The sequence below is a fragment of the Rhinatrema bivittatum genome, chromosome 8 (genome assembly GCF_901001135.1).
Source record: "Rhinatrema bivittatum chromosome 8, aRhiBiv1.1, whole genome shotgun sequence".
Taxonomy (NCBI): Eukaryota; Metazoa; Chordata; class Amphibia; order Gymnophiona; family Rhinatrematidae; genus Rhinatrema; species Rhinatrema bivittatum.
The window spans coordinates 233,262,992-233,276,811 of NC_042622.1; the positions used below are offsets into that span (position 1 = coordinate 233,262,992).

The 13,820-nt window shown below is 46.4% G+C and overlaps 1 protein-coding gene across 2 annotated transcripts in view; it reads right to left on the reverse strand.

The window, feature by feature from the left end:
* TBXA2R (thromboxane A2 receptor) overlaps positions 1 to 13,820 on the reverse strand; it is a 57,310-nt gene that overhangs the window by 24,277 nt on the left and 19,213 nt on the right. The window lies entirely within an intron of this gene.

The window sequence follows — 13,820 nt, forward strand, 5'->3', positions numbered from 1 at the left end:
GTGTGAAGGTGTGTGTGTGTGTGTGTGTGTGTGTGCGCAGGAGAGAGAGAGAGTGAGCGAGCCTGTGTGAAGGTGTGTGTGTGTGTGTGAGTGAGAACCTGTGTAAGGATGTGTGTGCATATGCGAGTGAGAGAAGGAGCCTGTGAGAGGGTGGGTTTGTGTCACAGACAGAGGAAGCCTATGTGAGGGGGGGGTGTATGTTTATGAGAGGGTCAGAGGATGTCTGTTGAGGGCCTGAATGAGAAAGGGGTCAAACTGTGGAGGGCTGCGGGGTAGAAACAGAATGGAAGGACTTGAGTATGGAGGGGAAGGGGAGAGAAAGTGGAGAGCAAAGGAGTTGGGGACTAAGAGGGCAGAGCGAAAAAGGTCTGGCCAGGGGAGTAGGGAGATAGGTGGAAGGGACACTCTTACAGTGTACTTCTAGGGGAATTCTGCTCAAAATATTTAAAACTTTGCATCGTTGAGTAATAACTTTTCTGTATTGTATTTTAAATTAATTACTTAAACCACAATATACAGCACAGTCTTTAACTAATATAAAGTATGCAGAATTTTACATTTTTGTGTGCAGAAATCCCCCAAGAGTAATATTTATGTGGACAAGTTTCAAAGACAGAGCGTCAATTCTAAATATATTTTGACTTTTCTGAAATTTATGGCACGGGCAGCTGCAGCGCTGTAAGAAGGGATGTCTGATAGTGAATCACCCAGGATGAGAAGCATTATCACAGTAAAGTTAAACAAAACAGTGCAGATATGGTGGCCAAACAAAATCTTCAAAATGTCACAAAAGCAGTAAATTCAGCTTAGAAGGAGGACATCAGGAAAGACCCACGTATTGCAAACTAAATCCGATCTGCCTCATCACTCGGGAATGAGAGGAATTTTATCCGAAGACTGAAATGGCGAGACTGGCAGGAGCTCTGATTGCTGGAATCAGCATCTCCCCCTCTTTTGCCAGTGATGCGCCTTTTATTCCCCAAGGTGGCTGGGAGGTGGGGATCAGTGGTGAGTGGAAAAAAGAAAACAAACAAAACTAAAGGAAAGAAAGAAAGCTGGAGGAGGTGCATAGCCTGGGAGAGTGGAGTGGGCCACGTGCTTGAAGTCTCGTCAACAAAATCACAGACCCGGAGCTTAGGTCACCGTGATGGGGCAGACGTGGATGCAATCGTCCCAGGCTAGAATCTGTTCAGAAGAGACAGAGTAGGGAAACAAAAGAGGGGAGGAGGAGTAACTGTTTACATTGGGGACACAGCAGAGGTAGCCACTGTAATAAAAGAAGGAGAGCAGGGAGAAGCCAAGTCATGGTGGGTGGCCCGGAGTAGAAATCCTAAGAGAACCTCCCCGTACATGGGAGCATTACACGGACTCCCAACACGAGTGAAGGAGGAGGATCCAGACGCAGCCCTGCTGGAAGGACTACCAGACGTGGACTGGAGCCCGTTAGATGCAAGGCCAGCTAGGAGCGGAGAAGTCCCGGATGTCAGGCCAAGGGGGCGATCCTCAGGCAAGGAGAGACTGCGCTGGACAAAATGCCATTGGCCTCTTGCTAAGGGAAAGTTTAGGGCCCACTGATCTTTGCACGGTGCGGCTCAATAGCAAACTCCGACCTGAACTGAACCGAGACTCGGGTCCCGGACTTGAAGGGGGCTGACTGCAAGAGGATGAATCTCACAAAATAGCACTCGGGCATCCTGAGCACCATGTGACTTCGGCAAGCGAAACATGGAGTTGAATCACTTTTTCTTGTGTCCTGATGCTATTAAAAAGCAAAATGTTTTGGGGTTGGTTTTTTTTTTAGATATATGTTTCATAGCAGCAATTATCAGCTCCAGCCCTCTGGACCCAAATCAGATGTGTTAGTGAGGATAAGAATAAAATCTGCAAATTAACTTGGTTCTTAGCTCAACATGAAAACAAATAAATATATATCTCAAGAAGTTTGGGGTTGCATTAAGATTGGGAGCTTGAACATTCATTTACTTAGAATGAAACAGAACCAGACTATAAAACGTGACTTGAATAAGGAATGATATTCTTCCTTGCACAGGATGACTTCAGAACAGTCCTACAACTACTCATCTTCTCCAACCTAGACTACTGCAACTCTCTACTCCTTGGCCTACCACTTGCTACCCACCCCCCCTCTCCAGATCCTACAGATCACTGCCGCCAGAATTCTGACTGGATTAAAAAAAACATGAGCGCATTACACCAACCCTCATCTCTTTACACTGGCTCCCAATAAAATACTGTATAGAATACAAAATACTTACAAATACTGCATAAAATAATCCAAGGACTTCAAAACTGGCTAAGCAAATTCATCGTAATCCACGCTCCAAAATGGAACCTACGCTCAACGAACAAAGGCCTCCTCAAATCCCTCACGCCAGAACCACAAAAACTAAACACGACCCGCAAAACAGCCATATCCATTGCCACCGCACGCTATGGAATGCAATACCAATGGAAATAAGAAATCAACCAAACATCAACATTTTCAAAAAGGACCTGAAAACCTGGCTTTTCACCAGAGCCTACTCAAACTCACTCAACAAGACCACCAATCAACCACGCAACCCAACACCAAGAAAAACGCTCCGTACCCCAATCAATTAAATAACTCCCACCATCCGAACACCTAAGACAATGTGCAACTGAACTCACTTCACTTACTAACCCTAGCCTTTATATGTATCAACATTACAAGTATGAACATTGTTATATATTAGCAATCTGCTATCACAGCAATTATTTTATATGTATTCAACTAAGAATCAAACCCCAAAACCTTCCTTCTTGTTGACATTTTGATGCTTTGACTTCTGTAATAAATGTTGTTTCACGAGCACTGTAAACCGTTCTGATGGCGAAACCGAATGATGGTATACAAAACACGTCAAATAAATATAAATAATAAGTGCTCAGGCTTTTACTGCTGGCAGCTGGGAGTTATCCTTAGCAGTGTGGACAGGAATAACTGGGCAGACTGGATAGGCTAATTGGTTTTTTTTTTTTCTTCCGCTGTCATCTACTATGTTAGACTGCTATGAATGTGAATTCCCCACAGGAATGGCTGCTGGCAACAGAGATGCTTCTTCCAACACTCCTGCTGAACTGGAATAGCACTGAGCTTTGAAAGGTTAAAAGGTCCTTAGCCATGTGCTGTAGGCGGCATCCAGGGGCACCCTTGGGAGCCCTTTGTTAAATTATTTTGTGAAAATAAAGTCAGTCAGTAGCAGCAACAGCCCCTTGAATAAAGTTTGACAACACATCCCAAGGGCTTCTTCATGATGTCCTGGTCAATGGGTTCTTTATTTTGCCTTTCTGCACTGGTTAAAAGCCTTCTACACTTTCACCTTAATAAACCTCTTGGTACTGCCCTGAATCCTCACTTCTCCCTCTATAGAATAGACTGGGACCTCTGTTTTCAGGTTTTATTTTGACTTTCCCCCGATTTGTTCTTCCATTTTTGTTTGTTAGAACAAAACACAGATAGATTCCCGGGAAAAGTCAAATAAAAACGGAAAAAGGTGGTAAGCACATGGTTTGCGTTCCCTTTAAGAAGAGGAGGCCTCAGTGGTGAAGGCTGCCACTGGCGAGAACGCCTGCATGCGTGACCTCATCCGGGATCACTGTTTATAACTGGCCAATGAGGACGCCTGCATGCGTGACCTCATCCGGGATCACTGTTTATAACTGGCCAATGAGGACGCCTGCATGCGTGACCTCATCCGGGATCACTGTTTATAACTGGCCACCATTAACTCCACATAAGAAGCTGGAAGGCCTCCCTGCAAATGCATTTCAGTTTATATTGACCTGGAATTATTTAGTATGATCTTTCACGTGTTGTGTGAAAACATCTAGAATTTGACTCACTGACTGTAAGCAGCCAATCTAATGACTTGCTTCAAACAGAGGGACAGTGGGTCCTTAAAAAAAATGTAACCAAGATGCAAAGTGAATTATTGTGGTTAATAGGAAGTTTACCGATTCAGTTTGGCAACACTTTCTGTTTTTGCATTGTTACGTGAAATTTAAAATACCGGGTGGATCTCAGTTTACCAGAAAGTGTTAAAATATCCAGGCATGAAACGAAAGACTAAAATACGAGGTTCTCATTGTCCCGGAGGTCCCCAAATAGGTTTTCAGGAATATTCCTGGGTTCCCCTGGAGCTAATAATCAAGTTAATTTGCAGATCTTTGATCAGGTTTTACCACATTTTATGCTTGTTGAACACACCGGTGCTATTTTGTGGCGCCTAACTCATCCAGTGAAAAGTGTTAAAATGGGAGCTGAATTCATGGCCAAAAGGATGAGACTCTTCCCCCTGAGGAAGTCTGGTATAGCCTTGGAGTGACTTGGCCCTGTGTTTTTAGAAAGTTTTACACCTGGAAGAGCACAAACCATACACCAGGGAATCGTTTTTGTGCTCTTTCCGAAGGAGGGAGGACAGATGGCGAGAAACGGAGGTGAAATGAAGTGGGGGGGGGGGGGGGGGGGGGGGGGGGGAGAGGAGGGACCGTGAGCTATTCCAGGAGCTCACCACAGCCGTCAAACACATCGGTGTTTTCCACCAGTCACCGGGAGGGTTTCATGGCGGACAGAGCAATCCACGCGCCCAACCTCAGCGCATCCTCGGGAGGGAAACGCTTGGAAGGCAGAAGCGTCAGGCACAGCTCAATTTCAGGCTGGCATCGATCACGCGATTCGGTGGCAGTTGGGTGATGGCAGGAGCCTTGAAATGTGTTCTCTTGGAAAAGTGAAAAAAAAAAAAAGAAAAAGGACCGGCCTGGAGGATCGAGTGCGCCACCACGTGGAGGGACCCAGATCTGTCTGCCGGTTCAGGTCTTCCGCTCCCCTCTGGCCAGGGCTGGGGATGCTGCGGAGGCCGCGCTCACAGCCCCTTGGTGGGGAAGGGAGTCTCAGCCATTGCTCGGTGGAGACACCTGCTGGCTGAAGTTAGGGTGCATGCACACCCAGCAGGACAATAAAAACATGGCGGGGGAACCTTGGCTAAGTTGCAGTTGAAAGCTCCACGGGGCCTTGGCTCAGGGAAGGTCAGTTCCAATAAAGCTGGACGCTCAAAAGGAGGAACCTGCTGGGCCAGAAACACAATAAAAACTGAAATATGTCCTTAATAAATTAATTCCAGAGGATCTGCTGTAAATAAGTCTTGGTCTCTTGTCCCTGTCTTTCTTGCCACTAATGGAATGATTTCTGATGCAATTTGTGTCTAATGCAGGAACGTTTGTGGTCTGGAAAGCTGAGAGATGCCCCACAGCATCCATAGATCATTCTTCTGGTGGTCCGGTAAAAAAGTATGAAAAGCAGAGAGAAATCCAGTTTAGCAATTCCAGAGAAGAAAAAAACCCCCCGCCTCCCTCCCCAAAACACATACGGTAACTCCTGGACCACAAAAAGCAATCTCAGTAAATCCTCAGATCCACAAACTATGCAAACTGACCTGGTTCTTGCACGCAAGGGGTTCACTTTTCTCACATGATTATCGCCTGTCTGTTATGTTGTCCATGCAGTGCTGTGTACGCCTTGTAGCACCGTATAAATGAACGGGTGGTAATTTTCAAAAGGATATACGCGCGTACATTTCCTTTCGAAAATCAACCTGGGGGCATTGTGCGGGGAAAAGTAACTGCAAAACATGAATTCAGGCTTACTTTTCACTGCATTCATAGTAGGCATTCTGGGAGCCAGAATTGGGGGGGGGGGGGGGGGGGGGGGGGGGGTTTGAGAAAGTATTTATACATACACCTCTGATTTCCAGAAGTCTGCACATAAAGGGGCGGATTTTAAAAGGGTTACGCGCGTATGTCCTGGGGCTTGAAAAAATGGGCGGGGTGTGGGTGGGTAAGGACGGGGCGTGGGCAACCTACGCCTGCCTGGAGGGTGGGGGGGGGGGGGGGGGGGGGGGGGGGGGGGGGGGGCAGAAAGAAAGTTCCCTCCGAGGCCGCTCCGAAATCGGAGCGGCCTCGGAGGGAAAGGGGAAAGCCATCGGGGCTCCCCTAGGGCTCGGCGCACGCAAGGTGCACAAGTGTGCACCCCCTTGTGCGCGCTGACCCCAGATTTTATAACATGTGTGCGGCTGCACACGCATGTTATAAAAACGGGCATAGATTTGTGTATGCTGGGTTGTGGGCACAAAATCTATGCCCGCGTATAGGTTACAAAATCTGGCCTAAAATGTAACATAGTAAATATTAGCAGAAAAAAACCTGTGGTCCATCCGATCTGCCCAGTAAGTTTAGAAAAAAAAAGTATATATATCTTTTTAGTAGTAACTGCTGCTCCATGCACGTTACCCCCATGCCTTCTATTAAGAGTAGTAACTGCTGTTCCGTGTTCGTTACCCCATGCCTTCTATTAAGAGTAGTAACCGCCGCTCCATGCAGCTTACCCCATGCCTTCTGTTAAGGGTAGTAACTGCCGCTCCATGCACATTACCCCATGCCTTCTATTAAGAGTAGTAACTGCCGCTCCATGCAGCTTACCCCATGCCTTCTATTAAGAGTAGTGACTGCCGCTCCATGCAGCTTACCCCATGCCTTCTATTAAGAGTAGTGACTGCCGCTCCATGCACATTACCCCATGCCTTCTATTAAGAGTAGTAACTGCCGTTCCGTGTACGTTACCCCATGCCTTCTATTAAGAGTAGTAACCGCCGCTCCATGCAGCTTACCCCATGCCTTCTATTAAGAGTAGTAACTGCCGTTCCGTGTACGTTACCCCATGCCTTCTATTAAGAGTAGTAACTGCCGCTCTGTGCAGGTTACCCCAGTTAACCTAGGTTACCCTTTTCTTCATTACCATCTTTTAACCACAAGGGATCCTCTGTGTTTATCCCGTGCACTTTTGAATACCATTACTGTTCTCATCTTCACCACATTTTGGAGAGCGCATTTCACTTTTTATGAAGAAATATTGCCTGAGTCTACCCTCTTGGAGTTTTATATCATGATCCCCTAGTTCTACAGCTTTCTTTCCATTGGAAAAAAATTTGATTCCTGCACATCATTAATTCCTTTCAGGTATTTGAAAGTCTATATCATCTCTCTCCTGCAGTGGATTCATATTTGGGCCTTTCAGTCTCATCTCATATCTGCATCAAAAGGAGCCCGAGTTGGTGGTGAGAGGGGCTCGCAGACTGCCGCCATACCTGACATCCGGATATCGGGGGTTGTAGCCCCGGAACAACAGGTCCCGACCAGCGAGACCCAGAGTGAGGCTGCCGTGACGTCAGCGGGCGTCCGCTGCTACAAATTGAACAGCGGACGGCGCACCGTCGCCGACGGCGCACCCTAAGCCGCGCGCTCCGAAGGGGCGCGCTCGGCTTGTGCCGGCTTAGGCCGGAGAAGGCTGGGAGGCTGCCACAGAATATGGTTGCAGAATTGAATCCACTCTGACCTCAACAACCTCTTTGTCGACTACAGAAGCGTGAGTAGAACAAGGAAAGGGTTTACAGTGACTGTGTAACTAACATTTATGCCTCACACAAAAAGAAAGGGCAGAGTCAGGCAGGATGCCTCTACCCCTACTAGACTGGGCCCTATACAAACCACTTTAACCGGATTCTACTCACCTACAACAATCTTGACCCCGGAGTGTCCCATTACATTGGGTGATACTGAGCAAATATCCACAATGTCGGGAGAAATAAGTCTAAGTCCCCGGGTTATAACAACTCCCCCACCACCAATGGGTGTTGCAGAAACCCATGGTCTGGACTCACCTCTTTTACGGAAGGCGTTTTTAGGGGAGAGCCCGATAGAGGAAGTCTATGGGGGAGAAGACGCAGCACAGGAAAAGGAAGAGGAGGTATTCCAAGATTTGGATCAAAGAGCTGGGGCAATAGGAGGAAGTGGAGTTGCACCATCCGTTGGAGCTGCGCCAGGGCAGGAACTTTCGGAAATATTAGTGAAACCATCGGCCTCAAGTTTTAAGTTTGATAAGAATCAAAAAGTTTCTTTAGAAATGTTATGGACTGCAATAATGGCATTACACCATAATGTAGAAAAAATGAGTAGTAATATTAGAGATGTCCAATCCACATTGCAAAACTTAAGTCCGTTAGTGACAAATAACGGATTGACTCTTAAAAAGGTAGAAACAGATATCATTCAAATAAAAGATGTTCAAAGTACTATAATAAAGGGAGAGACTATCTTATCAAGAAAGGTTGAAAATCTAGAAAATACGATACGTTACTCCAACTTAAGGTTTGTCAACTTTCCTAGATGTAAGATGGTCTCCCCTGTGGAGCAATTACGGAATTATTTTAGTGAGGTATTGTCTTTAGTCTCAGATAATTTTCCTATGATTAAATCCGCATACGTTTTGAATATGAGAGATCAAAATCAAAATCTGAATCCACTATTACAGGAGTCTCCATTAAATGTCACGGAGCTGATAGAATCATCTTATAGCACCCAGATAGAGATGAGGGGAACTTTGATTGTAAAGTTTGCCCTAACTTCAGATAGGGATAAGATATTAAATTTGTTTACACAGGCCAGTGTCCTGGGCGCGCAATTCAGTATAGGCCCGTATGCAAATTAGGGCCCGCGGTAAAAGGAGGCGCTAGGGACACTAGCACGTCCCTAGCGCCTCCTTTTTGACAGAAGCGGCGGCTGTCAGCAGGTTTGACAGCTGATGCTCAATTTTACCGGCGTCTGTTCTCAAACCTGCTGACAGCCACGGGTTGGGAAAACGGACGCCGGCTAAATTGAGTGTCTGTCTTCCAACCCGTGGGCAGATTTTTAATTTTTTTTATTTTGGGGCCTCTGACTTAATATCTCTATGATATTAAGTCAGAGGGTGTACAGAAAAGCAGTTTTTTTCTGCTTTTATGTGCACTTTCCTGGTGTTGGCTGAAATTAACGCCTGCCTTTGGCAGGCGTTAATTTCTGAAAGTAAAATGTGCGGCTTTGCTGCACATTTTACTTACTGTATCGCACGGGAATGACTAATAGGGCCATCAACATGCATTTGCATGTTGCGGGCGCTATTAGTTTCGGGGGGGTTGGCCGCACGTTTTCCACGCACTATTACCCCTTACTGTATAAGGGGTAAAAATAGCGTGTCGAAAACGCGCGGTCAAACGGGGACTAACATTGCGCTCAGCCTGAGCGCACTTTACTGCATCGGCCCGACAGTTTGCTTTGAAAACTCTGGCCATAGTCTGTAGGGGTGCATTGTACTCACGGGCCTTAGTCTTACACAGGCGGCTGAACATTACCCTCCCTAAGAATAAGAACTATTTGTTGGGGTAATGCTAAATGTAGCACTGGAGGACTGGAGTTTGCCATCTCTGGTCTAGTAATTGAAAACCTTGCACAGGCTGAAGAGGACAGAGTCCATCTGTCTTCATGTTAAAGCCTTGTGGCCTTTGTGTAATGCATTTCCTGCCATGTCTCATAACACAAAGCCTTCACTCACAAGAGCAGGTCTTGGGGAGACCACAGCTGCAGACCTGAAGGGAAGGACTTGTCACAGTTTCACCTGCTATGCAGTCTCCCCATGCCAAGGTGCCACCTGCTGGGCAATCTTCCTTCAGCCAGGGGTCCTCAGTGAGCGTAACTTGCAGCCTTAACAATTACCCCTCACTGGTCTCAGCACACCTCAGCCTCAGCTTGCTCAATACCTCAATGCCTCTTCGAGACACCTTGGCTCCTTGACCTGGCTACCTTTTTGCTACTCCTGCCTTGCCTTATGGCATTTTTTGGCCTCTTGCCTTGCCTTGTGGCCTCACTGCCTGCTAGGTCCTCCTAGCCAGCCTTGTGCCCTCTTGGGCTTTCCTGTTTTGTTGCCTGTCCAGACCTTGTCCAGTACAGACCTTGTTCTGTCTTGCACCACCCTGTCCAGTCCCTTTCTGTTTCCCAGTCCTTGCCCTTGTCCCTGGTCCAGTCTACATCTTTTATTCGGCTCTGTGCCCTCTATCCAGTCCTGGTCCGTGCTCTATATTCAGCCCCAGTCAGAACCAGCTTCCAGCCCTCAGCCAAGACCTATATCCAGTCCTCAGCCAGTACCCAAGGTCCAGTGTCCAGCTTCCAGCTTCCTCCCAGCCCGTACTCAGCTTCCAGGCCTTTCCATGATGTTCCTCAGAAGGCAGGTCCTACTGGCCCCAAGAACTCAATCTGCGAGGGAGGGGGTGGTGAGAGAGAAGAACAGCTGCAGTCCTGCTCTGCAGACCTGTACTGTCTCTGTGGGGTGCTCTCTGACTCCAGCCCACCCAACCAGGACAGGACTAACAGTTTTATTAATTTGATTTCATTTCCTTTTAATGCTTCCTTTTATTGTTTGTTTTATTTTATTAATCTGTTTCATTTTATTTGCTTCATTTTTATTTTATATGTTAATTTTTTACCTGCAGACTTAATTAGCTACTTGTATTAATTTCTTTCTACATTAATATTTTATGGTTGGTTTTAATTGTTAGCTATTTACATTAATTCGTTATGTACATCGCTCTGTGTTACCAATGTAATAAGTTGCGAGTCAGCAAGAAACAGCAAACATAAACATTTGATATTCTGCCTTTTTCCTAGGAAAGCTGCAAGCGGATTACAAAGAAAGATGTGAAAAGGTATTCTGGGGGGATCAAGAAAGAAAATTCACTGCAAGAGAGAAAACCAATCTGCCAGTGCTCTGGTCTGGTCATTATTGCGATCCTGTGGCTCCTGCGTTAGTAGAGACTTTTTACATTACCAGCAGCTACAAGATAGAGGAAAGGATTGCTGTGCATTTAGAGGCAATGACCAATTATCTTGCCAGTTTATGACACTGCTTGCTGATTGATTTATTTATTATTTTTATATACCGACATTCGATCTGAGATATCACATCAGTTTACATTCAGGTACTATAGATATTTCCCTATCCCCAGAGGGCTTACAATCTAGGTTTGTACCTGAGACAATGGAGGGTAAAGTGACTTGCCCAGGGTCACGAGGAGTGACAGCGGGACTCGAACCCTGGTCTCCTGGTTCGTAGCCCACTGATGATATAAACCCATGCCGTCTAAAATACTATTCTCAGAGGGAGAAAACAACAATAGGTCTGGACAGAAAGAGCAGGGAACTCTGTGTATTCAAAATATTAATTTATCTATTAGCTCTGGTCTCTCCCTAACTATTCAATGCAATGGAACTGAATTTGAGATTCATCTGTCTTCCCAAAGGGAATAAACCATTCAACACAGTGTAGCTAAGAATAATAAAAATAAATAGATAATAAATGAATAATAAAACATAAGAATGCAAATCAATAAAACTGAAAAACATTAGAACTTATGACATTAAGAGCTGAGGTCATACTGCCCTGGGAAGGTGCTGGCCGAGCTGTGGAGTCATAAAGGGAGCGGTTTTATTTCTCTGAGCTGCTGAAAGACGTGGGGATGAGCTGCAGGTTATTCCTCTCTTCTGCAGAGATTTTGTTCCCTGCACCAGCGCGTTTTGGTTTCTTTCCACCTCTAACGTGATCAGCAGGGATGGAAGGGAAGTGCACGGGAATAATCAAAGTTTAAATTTGACGCTAGGTGCCCTAGTAAAGGCCGCGTCATCGATGGCCCCCATGCAATTCCTGACAAATTGATGTTTCCTCCTCGTTGTCTATTTATTTCCTGCTTTCCCATCGCTCCGTGTACATTTTCTTTACATCGATGCATTGGAGAGGGGAGGAAACCCTTCCCAGAAAACTTAAGAGTAAAGCTTTTTTCTCAAAACATGACCTAAAGCACAGGAATCCAGATTCAAAGCCAATGAAGATTACGCTGATGACCGGAAGATTTAATTTATTCTTGCAAACACGCAAAAAAAAAAAAAAATTCAGAACATTCTCCCCATAGACAAAATCTGTTTTTGCCTTTTTTTTCTTCATGTTGTTTTTTTTTTAAACTGTTTATAGTTACAAAGCCCAGTACATAATATGGTATCTAGAATAAGAACAGATCCAAGCTATAATCTTGGACATGTGTGCCAAAGACCGCGCACATACCCTCGTTAATACAGACCAGCAATACCCTGCGCCTACTGCTCTAAAAGGCATCGCTCTGCTTCTCCCCCTTCAGCCTTTTAACCCATATGGTTTGCTTCCCCCTAAAAATAACATAAAAGTGCTTCTGTGTTTACTTTGTCTGCACGCACATTATCTCCTGAACCATGCAACCTACAGAAAACTTACAGATCTAGCCCCAAACTGAAAATCAAAAAATTGAGAAGAAAAGCTCTCATACAAATTGCCCTGCAATTCCATTCTTACTATTTTTTTTTTCTCTTTTGGTCGCTCCCTGGCTACTGATAGTTTGTGTTTTTGGACGTGCGGTTTATTTTTAAAATGCTATAAAGGCAAAGGCGTCACGAAACCGGAAAAAAAAAATAAATAGAAAAGCGCAAGATAAAAAGGACCCATGGCACTGCGTTCAGCAGCAGGACCCATGGCGTGACAGAAAAAAAGCATCAAAGTGGAGAGGTATCCCAGTACGTTTGAGGTTTCTGCAACATACTTCAAAAGTCTGGAAGCTTTTTCAATGCCAGATTTCTATTATTAGGTACTGGCAAATTGCTCTTGTGCAATTTGTACTCCAGAACTATTCTATAGAAGTTTGCATAATGTTTTCTTTAAAGAGAAGTGAAGCTCTAGCTTTTTTTATTTATTAATCACTGGAGGAAGCAAAAAAGTTTTTTATTCTCCTGTAAAGCAGAGCTAGTGCTTCCATTAGGCAGTCACCTAGACTGCCAACCTTTACGGGGCGACAAAACTACCAGCATGAACCCTTGTGCCAGCTGAAGAGAGAGGCCTCAGGTGAAACCCATCCCACCCACTGCCAAAGAAGAGGAGGAGAGAAGCCTGGGAGGGCCACGGGTGGAGCCAATCCCATCTGCGGTCAAATACAAAAAAAAAAGGAAGGACCACAGGTGTAGCCCTTCCTGCCTGTGGCCAAAGACAGAGGGTAGAGAGGCCCGGGAGGGCGGTGGGTGGAACCCACTCCACCCGCAGCTGAAGACAGAAAGGAGAGAGGGCAGCAGGCAAAGCCCCATCATGTCCACAGTCAATGTTAGGGTTTGTGGCCCTGGGCCGAGGTGAGAGATGATACCGCGCACGGGGAGAAGCCCCATGAGTCTCACCTTCGGGAGGTGAGGTCTCAGCTGCTGGGTGCGTAGAATAGCAGATACTGGAGAGGGAGCAGAGAGAGCGAGCTGGAAGGACAGAAGGAGCTAGAGAGGATGACCCCAGGGGGGTGGAGCCACTGACGTCAGATACAGCTCGGAAGTCCTTGAGTCTCTATAGAGAAGTAGAGCGACACTGCCTGCGAAACAGGGAGTGTACCAGGAAAGTCACACAGACGCAGAGGTGCCACGGGGTCTGTGAAGTGGGGTATACCCAAAGAGGATTCTTCTGTAGAGATGGCACGGCAAAGGTCTGCAGAGCGGGGTACACCGGTGAGTGTTCCTCAGTAGAGATGATACGGCAACTCCGAGGGCAAGATGGCGGTCGGCAGCGTCTGCGCCGTCCAGGGAGGCCAGGGAACAGAGGCAGGCAGGCCGGCGATAGCGGGCGGAGGCCGCCAGTCTACCCAACGGAGTCAGTGCAGTGAGGCAAGAGGTGAGCAACAGCGGTCGCAGCCGTCTACGACCGACGGACGTAACAGTCAAAGGCTGAAAGGAGAGAAGCCAGGAGTGGTGAGGGCAGAGCCCATCCTGCCTCTGGCTGAAGACAGTAAAGAGAGGCCTGAGCAGAGCCCGTCCTGCCTGCAGCCAAAAACAGAGGGTAGAGAGGCCCGGGCAGAGCCCATTCCACC